This window comes from Haliaeetus albicilla, chromosome 20 (genome assembly GCF_947461875.1).
Source record: "Haliaeetus albicilla chromosome 20, bHalAlb1.1, whole genome shotgun sequence".
NCBI classification, from domain to species: Eukaryota; Metazoa; Chordata; class Aves; order Accipitriformes; family Accipitridae; genus Haliaeetus; species Haliaeetus albicilla.
Genome location: NC_091502.1, coordinates 18,593,524 through 18,606,880, shown reverse-complemented (window position 1 = coordinate 18,606,880; position 13,357 = coordinate 18,593,524). Strand labels below are relative to the sequence as shown.

The 13,357-nt window shown below is 37.4% G+C and overlaps 1 long non-coding RNA gene across 1 annotated transcript; it reads left to right on the top strand.

Moving 5' to 3' along the window:
* Window positions 1–1,180: 1,180 nt before the first annotated feature.
* LOC138690122 (uncharacterized) lies at window positions 1,181–12,784 on the top strand. Its single transcript, XR_011328920.1, has 3 exons — window positions 1,181–1,301; window positions 3,189–3,290; window positions 12,495–12,784. It is a non-coding gene; the product is annotated as an uncharacterized lncRNA (long non-coding RNA).
* The last annotated feature ends 573 nt before the right edge of the window (window positions 12,785–13,357 follow it).

Sequence of the window (13,357 nt, the reverse complement as noted above, 5' to 3'; positions counted from 1 at the left end):
CTCTCACAATACCCAAACATTATGCTCCAGATTGCTAAATATATATAAAAAGGCATTTATTTTTAAGTAGTTATGTTTTGCTTCTATTTGCTTTTATGAAAGTCTTAAGAGTTATTATGTTACTATATTAAAAAAAAAGAGGATTTAGAATAGTTTACCACAGTGAGAGGTTGAAATCAATATTGTTTATATGAGCATGAATGTTATTGACTGTATATTTACAATAACCTCCAGAAAGTAACTCTTAAACCACTAAACCTCCTGGCAAAGTACACAATTTCATAAATCTGACTAAACATTTTACAATAATAATTAAATTAATTACTAGGAGAAAACAACCCATTTGATAGATTTTATCCTTAGGAAAAAATGAGACATTTCAATATTGACTTAATTCAAAGCGCCTGTTTTCTCCAATCTGGTATTTGCAACTGGAGAAATACCTTTTCTTTGGAAGAAAAGACTTCATAGTGAAACATAACCCAAACAGGATTAATCTGAAGAAAATTGGTTTAACTTGCACAGAATATTGTTTACAATGTTGTTGATAGAGGGAAGCTCAGAAAAATGCACCCAGATGTCATTGTTTGGATGTAGAACATTTACATGCGACTAAGTAATTAATTACTCCCTCCCCTTTAAACCAAGGTTCATAGGGAAATTGGGGCTGAAAATGAATACTCAAGAGCTCCCAGGAACAAGATAGCTGAAGAGCACTATTCATTAGTTCATTATGTTACACATAAGTGCCCACTAGAGATCATTGTCTACATGCATAAGGCATTTTCAGTAGATCACTGCAGCAGACAGTTTTCAGTCTTGTAGAAAAGGCGAACTAATAAAAATGAAAAAGATGTTCAGAGATGTGAGGTGACGATTCTGAAGATTCACAGTTTGTCAGTGGCTGACTTGGGGACCAGGACTCAGATCTCCTGAGTTCTTAGTCCCATGTCTTAAAGAGGAGAATAAGTGATTTAGTCTTACATTTTGTGTGAGAGTTGTTTCAGCGGAAAATTGTCATTGGGAAAGACCTAAATCTGTGAGAAGTGTTTATCGAGTTCTTTGGAGTTTGGGTTATTTATGAAATATTAAAGACTTCAATGATTTCATGGCCATCTAAGAATTGAGAAGATTGATTAGGTGCCACTTTGCAACTGAAATCCATTTTCCTTACACCACAGGGTTCCCATAATCTTACTGGATTTGACTCTGGCCAGATCCCATCTGCTATCATTCAATGGACCTGTGGATTTTCATGAAGCAAGACCACTGGAAAAGAAAGGACATCATGGAGGTTCATGGTAACCTGACTTTGTTGATTAATAGCTTCCTTCCTCTTTTTATTTTTCCCCCAACCAACTCTACAACCAACAAAGTAATGAGAAAGATTAATTTAGCAGCAATATTTTGTACTTGAAAGCAGTAAAGCTACAGGTCATGAAGCTAAAATAAGGCACAAGCAGAATTTTGGTATTATCAGTAGAGAAAAATTAAGGTTTTGGGAAGTATACAGACAATTGCAGACAGGTTTAGCTTAGGTTAGTAGGGCAAAAGAGAGAGCCGAATTAAAGATGATCCCAAAAGTGAGGTTGTGGCTGAACCATGATCTCATTTTAGTACTCCATCCATAGAAATGTTCTTTCCTTGTGTCTTACCCAGCCTTACCCACTCTTTCTCATTTTATCTTTTCTGATGTGTTACACTGGGTAAGTTACTCTTATTTCCCTTCAGACCCATTGCCTGCAGCTTTAGCTTCACCCTTCCTCCTTCATCCCTTTAATTTTTTGTGCTTGGCCCTAAACCAGGAAAAGACTGTAATTCAGATTCATAAGGGAAAACTGATAGGAAGAGCAGAGCCTAACTTAAGGCAATGAGAAGTTCCTGGCATTCATGCTCTCTAAAGACACAGACATCTAGACATCTTGGCTGCTGTCACATGAGAGGGAAAAAAAGTAGTCCACAGTGTTAAGCTTTAAGCAGGGAGTGACTAAATTGCAGGATTCCAGGAATTCAGGCTGGTGAATCTTGACCAAGCAAAATACAAGCACGGCAGAGCAACAGTATCTTGAAAGCAATATAATTTTACTAAACAGCAAGCAGAAGAAGTATGTAATTTTCCAGTAATGTCAGAGACAAAGTTTTTAACTGGCAGGACTGTGGGTAGATGTGGAATATATAATTTATCCAGAGGTTGATCTGATGCACAGTTTTGATCCCAAGAGTCTATATTGTTAAAAATCCTTCTCTTGCATTGTTGGACAGCTGTGCATCCTCTATGCTTTCCATTTACAATTTTACTGTCCTGCTGAATCACCCAATGTTCACCTTCACACTCTTGGCAGGCTTTAATATGTTTGCTTACAGTATAATTAAATGCTCTTTATTCATTACTTCCAAGCTCTGACTTAACATTTAGTCTCTTCAATTTAATTACTCCACCGTGTACATTCAGTCAAATGTGCTATTCTGTGCCTGTCCGAGTTTTATTAAACAAGTGTAAATGTGTGGTCAATTACACTATTACACATACAATTGTATCTGCCCTTAAGAGAAGCTCTTGAGCCCCTAGTGTGCTTTCAGTGACATGAATTACAGGCATATAAATCCCCTTTCACACTGTTTTCTATCAGTTCTTGTGTTCCGCCTTCTATTCATGGCAAATTAGTGGACTGGGGGGGGGGGGGACGGGGACACACAAACAACTCTAGGTTAAATCAAGGATTTCAGATGGTGATAAAAGTAACAGAGAGAGGATCCATAGTCTTCCTGAATCTGCTAGATTGCCAGGGTTAATTATCCAACACAATCTCACTTTCTCATTATCCCATGCTGTAATATTCCAGCAAAACAAAAGAGGAAGACTGGGTGAATCCCCCAACATCTAGCTGCTAGAAATACTGTGGCTGGAAGCTGTTATCCTGTCAATCCCACATGTTAATCCTATTGAAAATCCTCTTTTGAAAATCAAGTTCCAGAGAGCAAAACCAAATTAACTGTAAGACTAACTTAGAAATCTTGAGGCTTTTTAAAAGATATTCTCATTTGCTTTCTAAAATAAATTAACTGTAAGACTATCTTTGAAATCTTGAGAGTCTTTTTAAAGATCTTTTAATTTGATTTCTAGTGTCTGATCTTTGCAATCACATGCATGTCACTTAAAGTAAAGATAATTTTGTTTTTTCTTCCAGATGAATTTCGTGTTTCTGATGTAATCTCCAGCTGCTGCAGACTGCAAATTCAGGGAAAAAAAAATATTAACAGCTGGATTAATCTCACTTGACTTTAGTTAGGTGTGTAGTCTATACTAGTTGTCTGGGCACACAGTGGAGAGAAACAGACAGCTCTAGCAGGCAGTACAGCCCCTCTTAAAAACACCCCAAACATTTAAGGCAGGGTCAACCAGTATCTCTAGGAGGGACCTGTCCCTCTCTCTCTGTTAAAAGAAGGGAGTCTAAAACTTAGCTGTGTAGAAGTTCCAGTCCTAGTCTTAGACACAATGCATCCAACCTCCAGACAAGTGTATTCGAAGATAATTTGACTTAATACAAGAATTTATGCTGAACTGAACAAAGAATAGATTGGAATAACTTTGCATTTGATACCATATTCTCAGGGAATGAATGAGCATTTATGCCATTTCTTGCTGTTTCTTAAACTTGCTTTGCAGAGTATCCTTTGCCAGAGTGTGACAGAAGACAGACATGACTTTCCTGTCTTGCTCTAAATGAAGAGGTTTTAAAGTAGCTATCCATATTAAAGTGAAATTTTCTAAAATACGCAATAAAATACAAGGAGATAAAACCTAATTTATAAATAGTTCGTATCAGGTTGAAATAGCATCTAATGAGTTTCATCCTGAAGTAAATTCATATTGTCAGGTTTAACAGCCTTTCATAAACTTCATTTACACTCAGTAGGCTAAATTCTCCTTTCAATTAATTTTCATGAATGGAGTTTGCTGTGGTGTAAATGAGAAGAGAATCTGTCTCCAAGTGCCTAAAGGCCTTTATTGGGAGTTTGCTGATGATGCATACAAGGATACTAAAACAATGTTATCTTCATCTAAGCATAGCCTCAAAATTAGATAGCAGTTAAGATATACCCTTTTTTATTCTGCTGATTTGGAAAATGGAATACATTTATTGGAAGAAAGGATGCAGATTAAAAGTCAATGAGATTTTATTGCATCATGGATAATTATTTCCCATTGTTTTACCATTTTTTCTTCATTTAGGAATAGATGATTCAAATAATTTTATCAGCTCAGTGACTTTATGTTCCACATACAATGCAAGAAATTGGAGTAAATACGGGATTTTCAGTAATGGGCCTTTCATTTCTAATTTAATTTTCTTAAAAAAAGGATGCTATATACATACATAGGAAGTATAGTATGAACTTATATCTATAGTAATGGTGTATATATATATTTCAACATAAAAATGCCATTAATAGATCTCACCATTGATATTATGGCAGTAGATGAAAGTTGTTTGAAAGTTAGTTAGTTTGAAAGTTGTACAGTTAGAAAACTCCTCTAATTTTTTATTTTTCACCATCCAAGAAGAAGTACTTGCAATATAGAATATAAAGGAAATAAAGTAATAGACAAGAAAAGATTAGTTAAAAAGATCTAATGAAATTTAACAGGTTATGTAACTCCATAAGATTTCTCTGGTAACTGTAGAATAAATGTGTAAAGGGATATGATTTTAAAATTATAGCTTCCAATAATTACTTTGGGGTTAGGAAGAAATTTCCCTTGTATAGGTCTGATTTATCTTCATATTCAAGGTACCTGAACTAGACATTGGCTCAGGAAAAAATATGAGAGATAAGTATTAATGTTACCCACAATGTCATTTTCTATGTTGTAGTAAGAGCCCAAATTTTATTCCACCCAGAAGCTTTTAGTCATCTATAGGTGATTATGAAAAGCTTTAATGATATCAATAAATATTTCCTTCTACCTTCCTGAGCTCCCTTAAGCTTCTGACTAGAAAAAAAAATCCTATCTGTATTTCCCTAATTAAGCTACACCCGTTGCAACTCATATTATAATTGTTCTTTTCTAGAGGTGCAAGTAAAATTTTCTAATATATAAATCAATGCACATCAGTCCAAAAGAAAATCCATGATTTGTGACTGCCCCAGTTTTCTGCACTCATTTATTTCAAAAGCTTTTTCTCATTATAATCTTTCTTGCCCTCTCTAGCTTTGTATTCATGTCTATAGCAAGTGACCATCCATGCCTATATACATTTCTTTTTCTGGTACCAGAAGGAAGTCTTTAAATAAAATGAAACTGTTAGAGAAGTTCTATTTTGCAGTATTTAATTCTTCTGTAGAATAAAAAAAGGCTTGCAAGAACTTAGGAAGACAGTTGAGCATTATCCACTTTGAAACAAAGAATGTAGAAAAAATTATAATTAACTTTTCGTTTTCACAATGTTATTTAACTTCTCATTTTCTTAGCAATAGCTCGAAATAACAATAATACTTTTGCAGTAGGAAGAACAGTAGGACAGCATAAGATTCTCCTCCCCCCCCAATCAATGTCACAGCTACAATGATAGTGAGAACAATATAAGAATTGACAAGAGGAATGTCTTCAATATTTCTCTTTTTTTCATGCATTTTGTTAAATGCATTAGTTTCTTAAAGTTTTGTTGAAGCAAAGTTATAGACCATTTACATACTTTTTTTTTTTTTTCAGATAGCCTGGCAAATGAGGCTACTTTTCTTAAGCAAAAATTTACAGATAAAAGATCAAAAGGTTCACAGTCCAATTCAGCTTAGCAACACAGCCACAACAGCATGGCATTTCATACCACTTGATTTCCTTGCTTCATGACTTGAGTGTTTCTTTCTTGGCAATCTCCTTTTAGTATTGCAATTTTTGGCACAAAAAAACTCAAGAGATGGAAAATTATTTCTCCAGTGACAAATAACATATGCAGGGTCAGGAACTGTATCTACCAGATCCTGTTCTAGAATGTCTGATTAGCTTTTCCTCTCAGCTTTCCTGTTTTCCAACATTACGTGCATCTGAAAAACTGGTAAGAACAGTGAAATACAGAAAAAAACCCATGATTTTGCTTGCTATGGACCAATATCCATGCATACACTAGTATAGATGACTAGTGCTGTTATGTCCTAGTGAAATACTAGGGGAATTGACTTACCTAAGTTAGCATATGACCCAGGGTAGGTTACATTCAGAGCCTATGGAGAGTTCTGGGTCCTTCCGGTGGGTAATTCACCCTGGCTAAGATAAGATCCATTTAAGTACAAGACCAGTGCAGAGAAAAAGGCACAAACACATCTGGGATGGGGATGAAAAGCAATGGGAACATCTGCTTTCCACAGCGATGAGCTGCTCATCACATCTCATACAATCATGCCCTTCAATGGAAGGCGCTACAGTCAAAATGTCTCTCTCACTTTTCTGTCAATGAAGCTTAGGTGTCTAGCTCAGGCCACCACATCTGGAGGACTGGAATTAGCTGGGATTATTCCTCTCTCAGGTGTTTATTGCACAGTACACCACACATTAGATGTGCTGCTGCGTGGGGCTCGCTGGTAACACGGCACCAGGCCAGTTAAGTGCCCGCTCAGCAGAGCAATAACAGGAGCTGCTCAGAAGCCTCTGGGTTTATCTTCAGGCAAGTCAGCAGGTTTTGTTTAGTAGGAGTTTTCAGAATCCCGACAGGCATGTAGAGGAGAGTTGTAAAGAATTCAGGTTTTCCCATTTCTGAATTTCACCGCAGATAAAATGGGCCTGCTGGAGAAGGGCTTTTTGTGGCTACCTGAAAGAGCTGCTTCCAAACATTTTGAGGTGTCCATACAGAACTTTAGCATTAAAGGCATGAGTTAGGACTGTCACTGCTGATGTGGTCACTCCATGGCTGTGCAAAGGACTGAGGACTGGAGTGACATCAAGGACCCCTACAGATTTGTCTGTACTGTAAGTTCCGTGTGGGTCTGAGTAGGTTCCAAAGTCTGCCTTTGAAAACCATCCATGTATTTATGAGCAAAGACATAACCAGGACTAGACTTTGAGCTGTGAAACTCTTTGCAGGGAAAAGCCTTAACATGCAGGACAATATTTGTTCATATAATTTGGGTGGATCTTGGATGGGGAGGCCTGAATGCTTTGCTCACAAGCAGGAAACCAAAATTCAGCTTTCCTTAACTGAAGTACTGGCAATAGAAAATTCATCAGGAACTGGGTAAACCATGTCTACAATAGGATCTCACCCCTTATCTCAAGTGTTGCTAATGTTAGAAGCAGGGAAGGACTCTGCCAATGCAGGCAGCTCTAACACTCCCTTAAAAATACATTTTGATGTGGAGGGTGCCACAGGACAGCCTTAAATTATACTATACTGCGACTTAGAAGTGATGTTCTGAAAGATGGCCTGGAGCCACTAAAGCCTTCTCAGCTGTGAGTTTTGTGCAATACCTCCAAGACACCTCAGCTGTGATATTTAAGAAAAAGGTAACAGAAAAGGACACAACTTGTCTTTTTTTTTGTTAGACCTTTTCTGCAATAAACTGTGAGATAATATGAAGCCAATGTGTCATCACTCATCAGCCTCAATTTGGCCCACAGATCATTCAAACACCTCATGTCATATATCAGGGATGCCCTGGCTCAGATATACATTATGTTATCTGAAAAATTAATCACCTTTTTTTTCCCCAAACACTGCATATAATACTGAGTCACTTTGCATTGTAGCACCTAGACTATTTTTATCACACCATTATTTATGACAAACCTGTGAAATAAATAACTACTACTGTTCTCTGTTTCACAGAGCTGGGGTGTTGTGCTTGACTGTAATTTCAGCTCAGATAATTTGAACCACAGATAAGTATTGTGAAGGCCATAGTGGTTTAAAGCTACATTTACCAAAGTGTAGGTTACAAACCTAGATATAATTCTGTTGTGTCAGAGGACTGTAAGTTAGACTCAAGTGGAAACTTCCCTACAAAATTTTGTCCTTGTTAGGTCTTATGTGTTATGTCTCATCTGCTGACCTAAACGCTTTCTTCATTTTCACCTTTCCCTTTTTGGAGCTCTATGCACTGCCGAGGAGTACTGTGCAAAGGGACCCAACTACGAATATTCTGTCCATACTACTACAAAAAAAAGTGGAAGCGAAATGCAAATCCAGGTCAATAAGAGGGCAAGGGGATTTATGCATATAAACACAGCAGTCCTGTTTCTGACATCATGCATACCAGGACAAAACTGAGGTAACTTCATTGCCTTAGAAAAGTTATTCTAGATTTGCATTTGAATGAGTAGATAGATAAGTGGGCCTGGTAAATCAGTCTGACTCATTCTAATCCGGGAGATACTAGCTTTTAATCATGGGTTGAAGCCCACGAGTACATACCAATTCACTGGCCAGCTTCTTAAAAAAAGAAAACCATCAAATGAAACAGTATTAAGATTTAAAAACCTCTTATTTCCAAATCTGTATACTGCTATTTATTTTTAGAATATAAAGGAACTGTAGTTCACACTTTTGTACAAAAAAGGCCTCAAGAGTTAAGCTACTTTTAAGTAAACTACATGAATAAATGACACATAAATTTCAGCAGACATTTGCACTACAGTGTCTCAGAAGCAAACCTTCAGATGGTTTAATAGTTCAGCTGTATTTATCAACTACTACTTTGCTGAGCAAATCTGCATTTCAAGCCCCAGTGATCAGGGGTATCATCATATGAAAACAGTTTATGCCTCTCTCTACTTACTATCATAAGATTAACTGTGGATAGCTAATAGAGATTACACAGTATATTTTACCATCAGCGTTATGCTTTCCAGGGTCAGCTTTATCCTTCTAAAGAGATACCACAACGGAAGATGCAGCACTACATCAGCTGGAAAGAATACAAATCTCAGTTGATCAATGGGTCACATTAGCTGTTTGGAGATTGATGGCAGCTCCAGCAATTCAGAAGCTTTAAAAGTATATCCATAAGGTCAAAATATAATTTAGTACTTGTTTTTTTGCAGTGGTGCTGGTGGGAAATGCCATTTCTACCACTCTGATTTGCTTCTCTAGTGAGCATATCTTAATGCAGAAAATTTGTTGCTGTTGTTGCTGAAGCTTCTGCTAAAGCTTCCCTATAAAAATGCACTTAATCTGAAAGCTGCAGTATTTCATCTGCTTTCAGCCTTTAATAGAGTGGAGGAATTCATTAAGTCATCTGAAAGCAATTTTCAATTATGAAAATACAATTTAAATAAGGAGAAGAGGAGTCTTTGAAGATGACAAAAGTGGGAAGTGATTGACACACTCTGTTGTCAGCTGGAATCAATTTCACACTTGGGGAAAAATACCTTCGCTAGGGAAAGATCATCCATCAGCAGGAGGCAAACTGCAGGGAAGCAGGGAAGGAGAGAAAGTAAATCCCGTCTTAAGCAAAATATTCAGCAGCCTGAACACCCTTCACCTTGACAAAATGAAACCTCTTTAATATAAGTACTGAACCTCATAGCATGGGCACTCAGGGCAAACACTAAAGATTTATAGGAATGTAACTATCTGTCCAAATTTGGGTCTTATTCAGGCACAATGCCATTTGACTTCAAAACCAGCTTTGTCTCAGCAAGCACTGCAAGATGTCCCTAAAGGTTTTTACAGCTGCCGAACAACATAGTATTCTATATAATAATGTAAGTAGCGTTAACACTTAAACACGCAAAATCTCAAGCTATGCTTCGCAGTCTGTTGTGGGTCTGAGAATCAGCTGTTACTTCCCCACAAAGCCAGAGGTTCATGCGGTGCCAGTTCTTTCTATCTCTAAGTTGAGATAAAAATGTGATTAGAAATATTTTATTTGTACCTGACATGCCATGCATATTTTGCACAGTTGCTAAAGAGCTACTGGGGTATTAGTCAATAGGAAATATCCCTTAAGAAGATACTTAAGAAAAGCGGCAATGACGAAGTTTTTGCTACGTCAAATGAGGGGTCAGTTCCTAGTACAAATCAGCATAGGTCTGAAATTTCAAAAAAGCCCTGAAGTCAGTTTGCAGAGGCAGTGACTGACAATAAGAGGTTCTAAAAGTAGAATATCATTCCAAGTAAATACTGTGGAGTGGTGTGTAGGAAAAATGACTGATAGCTAAAGCAAGCAGATTACACGCATGAGTAGATGGGGGACATTCCCCTGATAGTACTACTAACATATCACTCCCTCCTCTGTGTTATCTTGGCTTATCCATCTCTTTCAGGCAGAGGCTGTCATAAGTGGCAAACCTGCTCACATGTATGTTCATGCACCAAGGCAGGATAATATTTTGGAAGAATCCTTCCAGTGCTTTTTGCTACGTTAAGGTGGCGAAACCAGAACTGTTAAAACCACAGCTGTACTGATTATTGCCACTATTTAAGAGCACTGAGCACTGAGACATGCATGAGTACTTGGGAGACCCAGATACTAGGAAAAATTAATACATTAAAATCCACGTAGCTTTGAAAGTATATAAATGCAATAGAGGGAACTTAACAGTGGAGTTAATAATAATGGGGTAAGTCAGAACAGTCCCTCTACCTCTCTATGCTGTCTCTCCAAAATAGCTCAGGTCACATCTCTGGTGCTTGGCTTTATGCATGTGGTGTGACTATGCTTGTTTTCGTCATAGGCTTGCAATGTGGGCTGGTTCTTATTTATTTATCTCAGTCATCTTATTTATTTATCTCAGCACCATTCAAAGCTGTGCTTAAGCCCTGTGACATGAAGTTGCCCTGCCAGTTAAGGATTTATCTTGAGGGAAACCATCACAAGGACTAGGCTCTTCTCTGGTCCACAGAGCTCCTCTTTGGGCAAGAGGCAATTCTGCAATTGTTTAATGTTTTTTTGAAGACTTTTATTTTTATATTTGCCTAGATACTGAAAATACTAACAAACCACTTACCTGAATTTCTTTGTGTGTCAGCATTGAGAATATGTGCTGCATGCAGAAGGGCCTGAAATAAGGCTATGTGAAGCCACATACTTTGCTAGGATAACGCTGGAAGAGTGGGTCCATCAGGGGAATTGAGTTACAGCTTGTCCCATTTCTGTTGCCCACTACTGTGGTCTCCAACCAACCAGAAGACCCATGGTTTTGCTGGGAAGATCCCTGTTGTCCTGCTCCAGAAAGGACAGAATTTAGACTACAACAGGAAACTCTTGGCTCCCATGAAATCAGTGGCATTTAGGTCCTCAAATAATTTTGAAAAATCTCACCTAAATTCTTCTTAACAAGAGAATTTGGAAGTTTTTGAAAACTGTCATCATGGGTTTAAAATCTTGTTTCAGTTTCTGTGGCAGTTAGGAGTTATTTATACAAGAAATGTCATGCTTTAGGGAGCTTTTTAAGTAAAGAGTCTGCCTACTGCAATAGACTTTTGCAAAGATGAACTTCAAATATAAATCCTTATAATAGAGGGGTTAAGTATTTATATAAATTCTTTCTCAGATGTCTAGGTGGTTAATAAATCTAACCCTGTGGTATTAACATCAGAGTGTATTTATCGATTCTTCTAATTTGGAGGCTATACATTTGCATTGATTTTCCTTTTTGCCCTTTTTGTTTGTTTGCTTTTGTGTCTAGCTAGATGGGTCTGTTTGACTATCATGTAAAAGTTTTCAAATAAAAATTTGAATCCCGAGTCTGTCCAAGCCACATAATGTTTTCATTTTAGAGTATTAATTAGATCCTACAAATTGTTCTTTCTTGCAGTGAAGAGAATTACCTGGCACAAATTTATTAGTGAATTGTATTTGTTTCTTACTTGGCTGTTGCACCTAACTGTGAAAAATTGCAGTACAGCTATCTTGTCTACTAAAAGGTAGGCAAAATGATGACCCAATCAGTAAACCATACCTTTCAGTCCATTATTCCACCTAGATAACCATGTGCTACATGATAATAAGTCTTTCTGGGAAATAATGGATCAATTAGACTCTTTTTTTCCTATTGAAACAGGTTTATATGTATGATATAGGCTCTGGGAATGATTATCACAGCAGCAAAAGTTATGCCACTTATGCAGATGATGTACTGCTACAATCCTAAGCATTGCCATTGTGTCATGTAGCTCCAGGCTAATATAAATGACTTTGAAATGATAAAATCACTGTTCTGGTTTGTTACAGGAACTAAAATGAGACCCCAGTGGTTTCCATGCAAATCATCTCTTGTGAGACATTTGTCAGTGTCAAAGTTAAGTCTGTTGAATCCAGTGTCCTCCAAATGAAAGTTTCATTAAATGCTTTTTATTACACATAATGGCCTATTTTACAAGTGTCTAATCTAAAGATATAAGGAGCACTAAGTTATAAGAAAATATTTCTGGTCATAAACAGCCTGCTGATAACCACATTTTCTAATATACTCATGTTTAAGGAAATCTAGAGTAAAAGTTCTGTTCCCATGTCACACAATGGATTGAATTTCTAATATTCTGTCATTTTTACAGGCAGAGATTTGCCATTACCTCAAGAGGAATTTTTTTCACCCTGTACAAGCAAAAAGGATTTAGAAGATTCAACTGACAGACAAGGACAAAATTTTACACTGATGCAGATCATGTGTTAAGAAATGCAGTTAAGAGTGCTCCAGGATAGGAAGGTGAGATTTATGGGATGAGATTACAGATCTGTTTCCCCCCACCTCCCCTGGCAATCAGATGTACCCTATTCTGAAGTCTATTTAACAGCAGACTATACAAACTGGCTAATTTATGTTGGGTTCATGCAGCTGGATTACAGTTAACTACAGGTAACATGAAGTGTGACTGACATTTATGGTATATAATTAAGGAACACAGTGAAGAATTACCTTGTGTTGCTAAGAGGCTGTGCGCTGTCTCACTCAACCTTCCCTCTCACATTAAACAATGAATACAAGCATTGTTTCTCTATGTTATTCCCCTTCAGAGCATGATTAACTTCCATAGCATAAGATGTTACTCAAAATCTTCTGACTACTCATCACCTTCAGACAGCCCTTTTGGCTATAATGGGTTACAGTGTCCACATAAATTTTCATCTAGTCTCAAAGGCTTTCCAGACTGTGTACGAGCTCCTCCACCCTATTAGCTGTCGCCTAGGTTCCGTATACCTTCACTGTTACCACACATGAAATTTCTCACCTTTTTTCTCTCCCAGATCCTTCAGTTCAGGGAAGCCCTCAGCACACCCCTTTTCTTCTTGTCTCCTAAACTCCACTCTTAGAGTGGCTGATCCCAAGAAGATCCTTTGCAAATGCCTTTCCGTATGATTTTTGGTTGTTCCTATCCCCAGGATGACCCTCCCATGACATGGCATCCTGTATTGTTTC